The sequence below is a fragment of the Curcuma longa genome, chromosome 3, assembly GCF_044706935.1.
Source record: "Curcuma longa cultivar G26 ecotype Majalengka, Jawa Barat chromosome 3, ITB_CL_G26_1.1, whole genome shotgun sequence".
NCBI lineage: Eukaryota > Viridiplantae > Streptophyta > Magnoliopsida > Zingiberales > Zingiberaceae > Curcuma > Curcuma longa.
The window spans coordinates 15,527,353-15,540,733 of record NC_133863.1 but is presented as its reverse complement, the minus strand read 5'-3'; the positions used below and the strand labels follow the sequence as shown (position 1 = coordinate 15,540,733).

General features: G+C 39.4%; 1 pseudogene; it reads left to right on the top strand.

The window, feature by feature from the left end:
- The window catches only part of LOC141823766 (uncharacterized), a 28,322-nt pseudogene that overhangs the window by 12,584 nt on the left and 2,357 nt on the right, over nucleotides 1-13,381 (top strand).

The following is a 13,381-nucleotide window of genomic DNA, read 5'->3' as shown; positions in this document are numbered from 1 at the left end:
TATATTAGGTAGAAAGGTGGTCTGAGGTTTAATTTGGTAATCAAGTGACACTTATTTGGTAATTTTTAATCCATCACAACGGTCAAGTATAAGTAAATTTCATTAGATCATGTAATATCACACAATTAATCAATAACTTTATTACTAGATAAGTATTACTGCAAATTAAATTAACAATATGATATTATGAATTTGTAATTTTATTTCTATTATTTTTATGTATTAGCATACATTAAGTTAATGATATTAATAACTAATATTATTTATAATTTTCAACAAGTCTCCAAGTGGATCTTTTCAGATGAGTCTCTGTATCCTTATTTGTAAATAATGTGTCTGACACTTAAATCTATATCTGTGTCCAATATTTGTGCCAGAGTCTGAGCAGCATAGCTAATAATATTTTTGAAAACATATATCAATTATGCACACCATTGATGAGATTGTGCTCAATGAAATACACCAGAATTGCTTTTTGAATTGGAGACTTGATGAGTGTGCAACTGTAAGCTGGGAGATTTTTAAATTTCCATTGTCAGGCCAATCCTTCCGTCGTTAAAGTAGTATTTCTTATTTGTTTGCATTGTTATTACTAAAATCTCAACTAATTTATATTCAGAGTAACGGTGGCAAAGATATCATTTCTACTTTGCGAAATGGTTCGGCTGTTAAAAATGCTGTCGCTTTAATGCATGAACAGGGGCACACACATTGTTGAAGATCTTGGCATTGTTTGACTCCTGGAACAGTTAAATTTGCTGCTTTTCATGTTCTTTCTCTTGAAGGTGGCAGAGGCTTGACAATACATGAAGTTGCCAGCAAGATTCAGGTATATGCTTTCTGTAAGGTTGTTTCCTTGTTCTTGATTTATTTAACCCAATTGTCTCATTATTAGAAATCTGGGTTGAGAGATCTAACAACAAGCAAGACACCTAAGGGATCAGTTGCTACAGCTTTATCCCGTGATACACAACTTTTTGAGAAAATTACTCCTTCAACATATTGTGTGTGATCTCCAAATAGAAAAGATCCTGCAGATGCTGATGCAGTACTCTCTGCGGCTCTGAAGAAAGTACAAGGTTTTCAAAGTGCATTTTCAGATTCCGAAGAAGCAGAAAAGGATATAGAGTATGTAGATGATGCAGAAAGAGATGAAATCCAGAAGATGCTGATGATCCTGAGGCTGATGATGCTGGCATTGATCCAACATTGGATAAGAATGACCTGTTTGGTAGCAAGCTAAAAGACCCTAGAATGTACACTTCACTAGGTAACGGGAAAGGAGGAGATATTGAAGACACTCTACTAACTACTTTTGGAAATGTTGAGAAGGTTCCTCCAATCCATTCTTCAGAGGCCGAACATACTGAAACCAGTTTAAGTACAATGAATCAGCTAGCCCTGACATGGAGGATACAGAGATTCATGAAAGCAACTTTGGTGAACCATGCGTTCAGGGTCTATCAGAAGGTGATTACTGTGAGCTGAGTGTTCAAGAGCGCCTGAATGCACTTGTCGCTTTGATAGGTCTATCTATTGATGGAAACTCTATACAAGCAGTTCTGGAGGTACTGATACCATATATTTATGCTATATTCTTTATAATTTCTGGTTTCTGATTGTGTGGTTTTACAGGAACAGAAGCTGCAACTGCACTTAAAAAACAAATGTGGGCAGAAATGCAGCTGGATAAAAGATGTTCGAGACAAGAATACTCTGGCCAAGCACAAGGTACTTTGAGTGGGTACAAGTATGAGACTGCCCAAACTACTGCTGCAGTAGGGGGAAACCAAACTCCACTTGGCAATGTTGGCAAGGTTAATGACGACAATCTAGCAGCAATCAACAAGGAGCAGTTTGTCAACCTGAATCTGGTTAATCTGGGCTATAGTTCTATGCAAGAGCAAACTCCTGATGCTTCATCTATTCAGCAAAGTCGATATGCTGCTGAGAAGTCTCCTTCACTGTTAAAATCATTTATTGGTCATGAGGCAGAGCAACTTTATGCATACTGGTCGTTACCCTTAGGTCAAGACCATAGGCGAAATTGCTACAGGCTATTTTCAACATCTTCTTCACCAAAGGATCCTGGTTCTGGAAGAATCTTTTTTGAATTTAAAGATGGTCATTGGAGCCTTATTAATTCAGAGGAGGTAACTTTATATTTAGCTTCTTGTTTAAACTTCAAACATCTAACCAGCACTAAAATAAAAACCCTTCAAAGTGATGAACTTATGTGATATTTTTTACTTTGTTTTTGTCTCATTTACAAGTGCAATTACCTTTATAGTGCCCACAACTCCACATTCTCCTATCAAGACTATTGTTGTGTTAGCTATAATTTCTGTTAAATCCATCAAAACTGCAGACCCAATGATTGCTTCACTATTTATTAGGATTCACGTGTGTAATAAAATTGTATTGTTCCTACGATATGCGTCTCATTGATGAAGAGTAAGGAGTACATCCATGTAAGCTAAACATTCTTCATCATGAGTCATGTAGTTTCATGTGCTTTAACCATATTGATATCCTCAATCACACAATAGACGCTTCTTGTACCAACTTCCACCTATTTATGAAGAGTTCTTAAATTTCCCATTGCAAGAAAAAAGGATGTAGAAGGTGATCAATTCTTCTCAATCGAAGACAGCATGTGCATAAGGACCAGCTAGATCCTGCAATCTGATGAATTAAGGATATTATATATACTCTTTTTTAAAAATTCAAGTGCTGAATTAATTGATCTTTGCAAGTCCCAGGTTTTATTATTATTATGTTTAATTTATCTTCTATGAATGTAGGCATTTGATGCACTTTTAGCTGCTCTAGACACTCAATGCTGCTCAGAATAGAGAGAAATTTCAAAGAGGCGATTAGGTGGAGACAGAAAACTATCAATTCATTAAATTCAGTTGGAGATCATGCTAAACCAAGAGATTCTAAAATAATGTCGAGCCCAGACTGGAGAGTGGAAAACGGCAGTCCTAATAGTTCTCTTACTGAGCTTGCTTCTGATGCATTAGAGAATTCAATGTCTTTCAAAATTGGATTCAAGGGCGATGATGCCGAGAAAAAATCTGCTCTTATTAGACACCAAGGTTTCTTGAAATGGATGTGGAAAGAATGCTACAATGCGCATGAATTATGCACAATGAAATACGGGAAGAAAAGATGTTCTGAGCTCCTTCACACTTGTGATTCTTGCTTCCAATCTTTCTTACTCGAAGAAAGGCATTGTCCTTCATGTCACAAGCCATTTAAGACCTTTCAAACTTCTGATGCACTTTTTTCAGAGCATTTGGCCTTGTGTGAACAGAAAAGGAAGTCAGACCCTGACTGGAAATCCGAACTCTCTAACTCTACTCTTCCAATAAGGATCAGATTGCTAAAGGCACAGCTATCCATGTTTGAGGTGGGAGCTGCTGTAAAACCTAACTCTTTTGTGATATTTCCTGGTTGGCACTATTAATTTTTTTGTTAGTTTAATTATGTATGCTACTTTGTTAATCACAGGCTGCTATTCCAGCTGAAGCACTTCAGAATTTTTGGACAGAGCGTTATAGGAAATCTTGGGCTGTAAAATTGGACGCTTCATCATCTGCTGGGGAATTGTTTCAGGTTTTAACCTGTTCTCCATTAACCACATTATTTCCATTTCCTAGTAGGTTGGAATAAATTTGAACTCGTATACTAAATCTTGGAACTACACAATTAGCTACCTCAATTGATTTTCTATTATTGATTTTTTAATCCAATTCTTAATAGTACCAAAAGATCTGATTTTCTTGGATTGCATTAACCAGTAGCAGTTTTTCTACTCCAACATTAGTAAGTATTTGGTGGCTGGAGCATTTCTTTAATTGAACACAGTTGTGTAATCTTGTTTTGGTAATGTGCCAGTTCTACTACTATTTTACCTGTACCAGACGGTGCATATTTATTTCTGAGCAGATACTCTATTTTCCATCCAATAGCAGGGATTAAAATACCGAGTCGAACCGCTCGATACACTTAAATTTTACTGCTCGATACATTTGAATTTACCGTTCTACCCTGGGACCGACACGGCACTCGACTAGCATAGCACGCGTGTGAGAATTTTACGTCATCGTTGTTGGGTTGCAAGGGTGCAAACATAGTCCCACATCTAAAGTAAATGAAAAATATCATGGGGTTCAAAGGATGGAAAGTATTTCCATTGACATGAGACCTTTTGGGAAGAGCCCAAGAACAAAGTCATGAGGGCTTAGGCCTAAAGTGGACAATATCATAAAATTGAGCTGGGTTTTTAATTAATTGGGATGACCCAATTAATGAGAATTTAATCAGATTAAAAGCCCAACTTTTACAGCCCACCGAACTACTTCTATGTTCCATTTTTTTTCTTTGAGAAAAATGAAATCACGTGTGTGGTTGTGATTTTATTTCTTTTCCACCAAGCAAACAGAATGCTGCTGCCACCAATCACGCATGAGCGTGAAAATCCATTCGACGACCCTTTTCCAGTCGTCGCTAGCTGTTGCCAGCCTGCGCCGACCTCGCCGGCGCCATGGCCTGTCCCAGACGTGCCGATCACAAAATCAACGCTGAGCGTTGCTTGCCGTTGACAGTAACCGTCGGCTATTTGCCTCTCGCCGACGCCAGTCGTCGTCTCCATGTCGGCGTCGCTGGAGTCATAAGGACACTTCGCTGGCCGTGGACAGCCATGCTTGTGAAGGGTTGTTCAGTGCGTCGCCGGACAAACCAAGGACGAGCCGAACGAAAGAGAAAAAAAAACAGACGCTAAACTGAGAACAGATTTCTTCCGAACGGAAGAAAATCAATAGGTAAAGTAAATTACTGCTCTGATACCAATATTAGATTTACCTGTTGTTGCGTGATTCCGGCTCCGGCGGCTGGGGCTGCTTCTGTCAAAGGAACGATCACGAACAGAATGGAAAGCTCCTTAAACGCCACAAACCAAATCCTCGATCACTATTCTTTCTTTATTCTCCGGCAGCGTCACTTCTCTTCTCTTGGACGTAACCACAGCACGCTCACGCTCACGCTCTTCACTGGACACACCAGGTATGATCGCACACACAGATCGCAGAGCCTTCCTCTCCATTTAATAGGTAGAGGAAACGACCTCCACGGAGTGCACAACGTGCACTTCGTCGAGAGCGACGTGGTGGTGGTGGGCGGTTACGAAAATCGCCAACATAGCTCCCGAATAATGTTCGACATTCCCGGAGATGTTGAACCATTGATACATTTAGGCGCTTCTTATAGCTGTCAAACTTGATTGTCAGCTGCCGAAGCTTGCTCAACTGACTCCACTGTTTGTTTCTCTAAGGGCTACCCAGACAGCATGAGCCGAAGAATATGACTCATACTCAAATGCTAGGTCATTCACCATTGAACTAATCAAAATTCCCTTAGCAGTGGAGTCCTTCTTCTTCCATGCCTTGTAGGCATCAAGATCTCGTTTGTTTTGTGCAGTGGGACTATCTACAGGTTCAATCATAACTTGATTTACAGCCTCCAGAACTTCTTGTTACTCTAGAAGATACTGTATCCTGAGGTGTCAGATTTTGTAGTTGTCCCCATTAAGTTTCTCACCCTTATTTAATTCAGCTATGATATTCTTTGTCGCCATAACCTATCATAAATAATTATTCAATGTAAGTTTTTTATGTATGTAATCTCTAAATTGACTCAATGTAATTTTGATTTGATTTACAAAATCAAGTGAGAATTAAATTCTCACTCATCATTTGTATATTCCAATCTAATTTACATTGATCTATTTTATTACATACATCCCATCTTAATGAACTTTATCATTAATTAATCATGATATTTATCATAAATGAACTTATCATTTAAGAGTTAATTAATTATACTCATAATGAACTAATCAAAGAGTATACATTAATAAATCATGCGACATGTAGAGTAAACAACATTAAAATGAATATATCATTAAAATAAACATGGTGTATATTGTTAATGAATAACAAGAACTCTACTACTCATAATTAACTAGAAACAACTCTAACAAACTAGATAAGCAACTATTACTCCCACTAGGACAAACACTAGCGCAGTAATAATTCAAATATAGCTTATCTTTTTAGGCTGAACAGAAACTTCTTCAGTTGGGATGCTATTTGGATGATGCGATGATATAGAATCCTGTATCGAACCCAAATATTCCACAGAAGTGTCTTCAATAGAGTCTTCATTTGGATCTTCTTCTGGATCCAAACACTACTACTCATAATTAACTAGAAACAACTCTAACAAACTAGATAAGCAACTATTACTCCCACTAGGACAAACACTAGCGCAGTAATAATTCAAATATAGCTTATCTTTTTAGGCTGAACAGAAACTTCTTCAGTTGGGATGCTATTTGGATGATGCGATGATATAGAATCCTGTATCGAACCCAAATATTCCACAGAAGTGTCTTCAATAGAGTCTTCATTTGGATCTTCTTCTGGATCCTCTTCACAATCAGCGTAGTGAAGTAGTTCTGTGCACAACTGAGTATAAATAATGCGCCCTTCATAGAGCCCCCATATCTGAAGTGCTATATGTCGTAGGTTTTTAGGCAATGAACGCATCAAAGCCCAAATCATGTAGTTATCCAGAATCAGAAAATCCTGCATCTATAGGCGCCAAAACAGTCTGTCCAATCTTCCCATGTGTCCATTAACTCCATAAACTGGATCATATTCTATCCACTGGATAGCTTCCTGTTGGAAACTAATCATTAATTGATTACAGAATCATTGATTGATTACAGAATCATTTACCATTAATTCCTTGATTGAGTCATAATTACAGAATCATTCTGTAAATAGAAATCTTTAATTAGCTTTAATTAGTTTCCGTCTTCATTAGTTTTCCTTTTTCTCTATTGTATCTCTCTATAAAACAAGAACCATGTACCTATTCTTTTGTGTGAAGAAATAATTATTTTTTCCATATTTTCCAAGTTGGTATCAGAGCAGAGTAGCCATGTCAGAAGTCACGTCCAAAGCCACTACAATCCCTGCCACTACCACGGTAACACCTTCTGAAACCCTACGACACCTTTCCAACCCTCATTCAGTCCAAATCACCACTATTCGCTTGAATGGGGATAATTTTCTCCGGTGGTCGCAATCCGTCCGAATGTATATCCGTGGGCAAGGAAAAATCGGCTATATCACTGGTGACAAGAAGGCTCCTGCAGTTAATGATCCGCTGCATGCCGTATGGGATGCTGAAAACTCCATGGTTATGACATGGCTAGTCAACTCCATGGAGGAGGATATAAGTACCAATTACATGTGCTATCCTACTGCAAAAGAGCTGTGGGATAATGTTAGTCAGATGTATTCTGACCTGGGTAACCAATCTCAAGTCTTTGAATTGACTTTAAAGTTGGGAGAAATTCGTCAAGGAGAGGATTCAGTCACAAAATACTTCAATTCGTTGAAAAGATTGTGGCAAGATCTTGATCTCTTTAGCACATACGAATGGAAATCTGTTGATGATTGCAACCACCACAAGAAAACCATGGAAGACGACCGTATTTACAAATTTCTTGCCGGTCTCAACATCGAGTTTGATGAAGTACGAGGAAGGATCATTGGGAGACCCCCTCTCCCATCCATTGGTGAAGTGTTTGCCGAAGTCAGAAGAGAAGAAAGCCGAAGGAGTGTTATGCTGGGAAAAAAGAGTATCGGTGAGTCAATTGAAACTTCGGCCTTATTTACTGATGCTACCTCCAAGGCTGCAAATTACCAGCGCAGATCCGATGATAAGCCACGGGTTTGGTGCGATTTCTGCAACAAGCCTCGCCATACACGTGAGACATGTTGGAAAATTCATGGCAAACCTGCCAACTGGAAAAACAGCAAGCCAGGAGAAAAGAATCGCGGACTTCCTATGGCTAATGAAGCCAACTCAGGCTCCTTCAACAAAGAGCAACTTGATCAACTCTTAAAGCTGATAAAATCCAACTTCTCATCTGGTATTCCTAGTGTTTCCTTGGCACAAACAGGTAGCAATCCTAAAGCTCTCTCTTGCTTAAACTCTTCTCCATGGATCATAGATTCTGGAGCCTCAGATCACATGTCTAGTTGCTCTCACTTATTCAATACTTATTCTCCTTGTTCTGGAAGTGAGAAAATTAGAATTGCCGACGGTAGTTTTTCGCCTATTGTAGGAAAAGGACACATTAAACTGACCGAGAAAATTAATCTCAATTCTGTTCTTCATGTTCCTAAATTAGCCTGCAATCTTTTATCTGTGAGTAAATTATCTAAAGATTCTAATTGTCGTATTATATTTCTTGAATCACACTGTGAATTTCAGGACCAGAACTCGGGGATGATGATTGGGCGTGCTAGGATGATTGAAGGTCTTTACTACTTGGATGAAATACCTGTTAGTACTAAAAAGGCTCAGGTTTTTAATAGTATCAGTTCAAACTCAGTTCGAGAGAAAATAATGCTATGGCACTATAGGCTTGGACATCCTAGTTTTCTCTATCTAAAAAAATTATTTCCAGAGTTATTTAAAGGTATTGATTGCTCTTCTTTATATTGTGAAACTTGTTTTTTTGCAAAATTTCATCGTGCAACATATTTACCAAAGAGTTATCAGGCCTCCAAACCTTTTTATTTAATTCATAGTGATGTTTGGGGTCCATCTAAAATTACTACTCTTTCTGGAAAAAAATGGTTTGTAACATTTATTGACGACCATACACGTTTATGTTGGATTTATCTGATGGATAAAAAATCTGACGTGAGAAATTTGTTTAAAAATTTTTACACTCTAATTGAAAATCAATTTCAAACCAAAATTTGTATTTTACATTCTGACAATGGAACAGAATATTTTAATGAGCACTTGGGTGATTTTTTGAAAGAAAAAGGCATTTTTCATCAATCTACTTGTCGGGATACCCCTCAACAAAATGGCATTGCAGAACGAAAAAATAAACATTTACTTGAAGTAGCACGTGCCATAATGTTTTATATGCATGTTCCTAAATATTTGTGGGGTGAAGCAATTTTGACAGCCTCTTATTTGATAAATAGGATGCCTACTAAGGTGTTGGAATACAAAACACCTCTTGATTGTCTTAAAAAATATTTTCCTAAAATAAGACTGTTTTCTGATTTACCTGTCAAAGTTTTTGGGTGCACTGTCTATGTTCATGTTCCGTGTCAATTTCGTTCAAAACTTGAACCACGTGCTATAAAATGTGTATTTTTGGGATATTCGTCAAATAAAAAGGGGTACAAGTGTTTCGATCCTCAAACAAAAAAATTCTTTATGAGCATGGATGTGTCTTTTTTGGAAACACACCCCTATTTTACCAAAAATTCTCTTCAGGGGGAGACAAGTGAAAGAAAAGATAATTTTTGGGAAATTTCTATCCCACTTCCTAATATTAGTTTTCCAGAAAATAGTCACTTACCTCTAGTGCCTAGTATTGGAGACTCTCGATCAGGGGGAGAAATACTACACACTGATCACCGCGATCTGAGTTCTGAGCTTCAGGTTTATACTAGGAAGAGATTTCATCTAAGGGATAAAGACTCGAATGTCAATCCTGCACAACATCAGTCTGAAAACCCAAGCTCTGGCACCGAAATTCCAGGTAACTCTATCCCTAATCCAACTTCAATTTCTCCCATTGTGTCTGATTCTTCACCTACTATTTCTGATCTTGATGTTCCTATAGCAATTAGGAAAGGTGCCCGAAACTGCACCAATCATCCTATTGCAAATTATCTTTCCTATCAAAGACTGTCAAAAAATCATAAAGCTTTCATCTCTAGGATTTCACACTTGTTTGTTCCAAGGAATATACAGGAGGCTTTGGATGATCCAAGTTGGAAATTAGCAGTTATGGAAGAGATGAATGCCTTACGGAGAAGTGGTACTTGGGAGATAGTTGATCTACCCAAGGGCAAGAAACCAGTTGGGTGTAAATGGGTATTTACAATAAAATGTAAAGCTGATGGAAGCATTGAAAGATACAAGGCGAGACTAGTGGCTAAAGGCTTCACTCAGACGTATGGGATTGACTATCAAGAGACGTTTGCTCCAGTTGCTAAGATAAACTCTATCAGAATCCTGTTATCCCTTGCAGTAAATTCAGATTGGCCTCTACATCAACTTGATGTTAGAAATGCATTTCTCAATGGTGATCTCGAAGAAGAGGTGTTTATGAGCCTACCGCCAGGATTTGAAAAAGGACTTGACAGTAAAAAGGTGTGCAAATTAAACAAGGCATTATATGGACTCAAACAGTCACCAAGAGCGTGGTTTGAACGCTTTGGAAAGACTGTTATCAGTTATGGCTTCTTGCAGAGTCAAGCAGATCATACAATATTTTATAAACACTCAGAAAAGGGTAAAGTAGCCATCTTGATTGTTTATGTTGATGATATTATCTTAACTGGTGATGATGAAACAGAATTAGCAGTTCTAAAGAAGAATCTCGCAAAGGAGTTTCAAATCAAGGACCTGGGAGTCCTCAAGTATTTCCTCGGAATGGAATTTGCAAGATCCAAAGAAGGTATATTTGTTAATCAAAGAAAATATATTCTTGATCTCCTTGGAGAAACAGGTTTGCTTGGGTGTAAAATGGTTGAGACTCCAATTGAGGCTAATCTGAAGTTACAAGCTGCTAAGGCTGAAGAAGTGAAGGACAGGGAACTATATCAGAGACTTGTAGGAAAATTAATCTACTTGTCTCATACACGGCCTGATATTGCTTTCGCAGTTAGCATGGTAAGTCAGTTCATGCACTCACCTGGAGAAAAACATTTCGAGGCAGTATATAGGATATTGAGATATCTAAAAGGAACTCCAGGTAGAGGTTTATTATTCAAGAAACATGGACATCTTCAAATCGAAGTCTACACAGATGCAGACTGGGCAGGGAGTGTTACAGATAGAAGATCAACATCTGGCTACTGTTCCTTTGTTGGTGGGAACCTAGTTACATGGCGAAGTAAAAAACAAAATGTGGTAGCCAGAAGTAGTGCAGAAGCAGAATTCAGAGCTGTTGCCCATGGAATCTGTGAGGTGATGTGGATAAAAAGAATTCTTGAGGAATTGAAGCTTTCTTACTTAACTCCTATGAAAGTTTATTGCGACAACAAAGCTGCCATTTCCATAGCTCATAATCCGGTTCTTCATGATCGTACAAAGCATATAGAGGTGGATAAACATTTCATCAAGGAGAAAATCAACACTGGAATAATATGCATGACATATCTTCCAACAGATGAACAATTAGCTGATGTACTAACGAAGGGACTACACAAGAAACAATTTGATAAGCTGACTAGCAAGCTGGCTATGGAAGATATCTACAAACCAGCTTGAGGGGGAGTGTTGGAAACTAATCATTAATTGATTACAGAATCATTGATTGATTACAGAATCATTTACCATTAATTCCTTGATTGAGTCATAATTACAGAATCATTCTGTAAATAGAAATCTTTAATTAGCTTTAATTAGTTTCCGTCTTCATTAGTTTTCCTTTTTTTCTCTATTGTATCTCTCTATAAAACAAGAACCATGTACCTATTCTTTTGTGTGAAGAAATAATTATTTTTTCCATATTTTCCAAGTCAGCCCACCGAACTCCTTCTATGTTCCATTTTTTTTTCTTTGGGAAAAATGAAATCACGTGTGTGGTTGTGATTTTATTTCTTCCCCACCAAGCAAACAGAATGTTGCTGTCGCCAATCACGCATGAGCGTGAAAACCCATTCGACGGCCCTTTTCCAGTCGTCGCTAGCTGTCGCCAGCCTGTGCCGACCTCGCCGGCGCCATGTCCTGTCCCAGGCGTGCCGATCACAAAACCAACGCTAAGCGTTGCTTTCCGCTGACAGTAACCGTCGGCTATTTGCCTCTCGCCGACGCCAGTCGTCGTCTCCATGTCGGCATCGCTGGAGTAAGAAGGACACTTCGTTGGCCGCGGACAGCCATGCTTGTGAAGGGTTGTTCAGTGCGTCACCGGACAAACCAGGGACGAGCCGAACGAAAGAGAAAAAAAAACAGACGCTAAATCGAGAATAGATTTCTTCCGAACGGAATAAAATCAACAGGTAAAGTAAATTACTGGCTCTGATACCAATATTGATTATATACCTGTTGTTGCGTGCCTCGACTCCGGCGGCTGGGACTACTTCTGTCAAAGGAACGATCACGAACGGAATGGAAAGCTCCTTAAACGCCACAAACCAAATCCTCGATCGCTGTTCTTTCTTTGTTCTCCGGCAGCGTCACTTCTCCTCTTCTCTTGGACGTAACCACAGCACACTCACGCTCACGCTCTTCACTGGACACACCAGGTATGATCGCACACACAGATTGCAGAGCCTTCCTCTCCCTTTAATAGGCAGAGGAAGCGACCTCCATGGAGTGCACAACGTACACTTCGTGGAGAGCAGCATGGTGGTGGTGGGTGGTTACGGAAACCGCCAACATTGTGCACTTCGTGGAGGTCACTTCCTCTGCCTATTAAAGGGAGAGGAAGGCTCTGCGATCTGTGTGTGCGATCATTCCTGGTGTGTCCAGTGAAGAGCGTGAGCGTGAGCGTGCTGTGGTTACGTCCAAGAGAAGAGGAGAAGTGACACTGCCGGAGAACAAAGAACAACGATCGAGGATTTGGTTTGTGGCGTTTAAGGAGCTTTCCATTCCGTTCGTGGTCGTTCCTTTGACAGAAGCAGTCCCAGTCGCCGGAGCCGGAATCACGCAACAACAGGTAAATCTAATATTAGTATCAGAGCAGTAATTTACTTTACCTGTTGATTTTCTTCCGTTCGGAAGAAATCTGTTCTCGGTTTAGCGTCTATTTTTTTTTTATCTTTCGTTCGGCTCGTCCCAGGTTTGTCCGACAACGCACTGAACAACCCTTCACAAGCATGGCTGTCCGCGGCCAGCGAAGTGTCCTTCTGACTCCAGCGACGTCGACATGGAGGTCGGCGTCGGCGGAAGGGCAAGTAGCCGACGGTTACTGTCCGGCCGCAAGCAACGCTCAGCGTTGGTTTTGTGATCGCACCAGCTGGGACAGGCCATGGCGTCGGCGCAGGTTGGCGACACTAGCGACGAATTTAGAAAAGGGCCGTCGAATGGGTTTCACGCTCATGCGTGATTGGCGGCTACCTTTTCTTGGTGGGGAAGAAATAAAATCACAACCACACACGTGATTTCATTTTTCCGCAAAGAAAAAAAAAGGAACATAGAAGGAGTTTCGGTGGGCTGTAAAAGTTGGGCTTTTAATTGTGATTAAATTCTCATTAATTGGGTCAGCCCAATTAATTAAAAACCTAGCCCAAATTTTTAAAAAAAAAAAAGAGGGCTT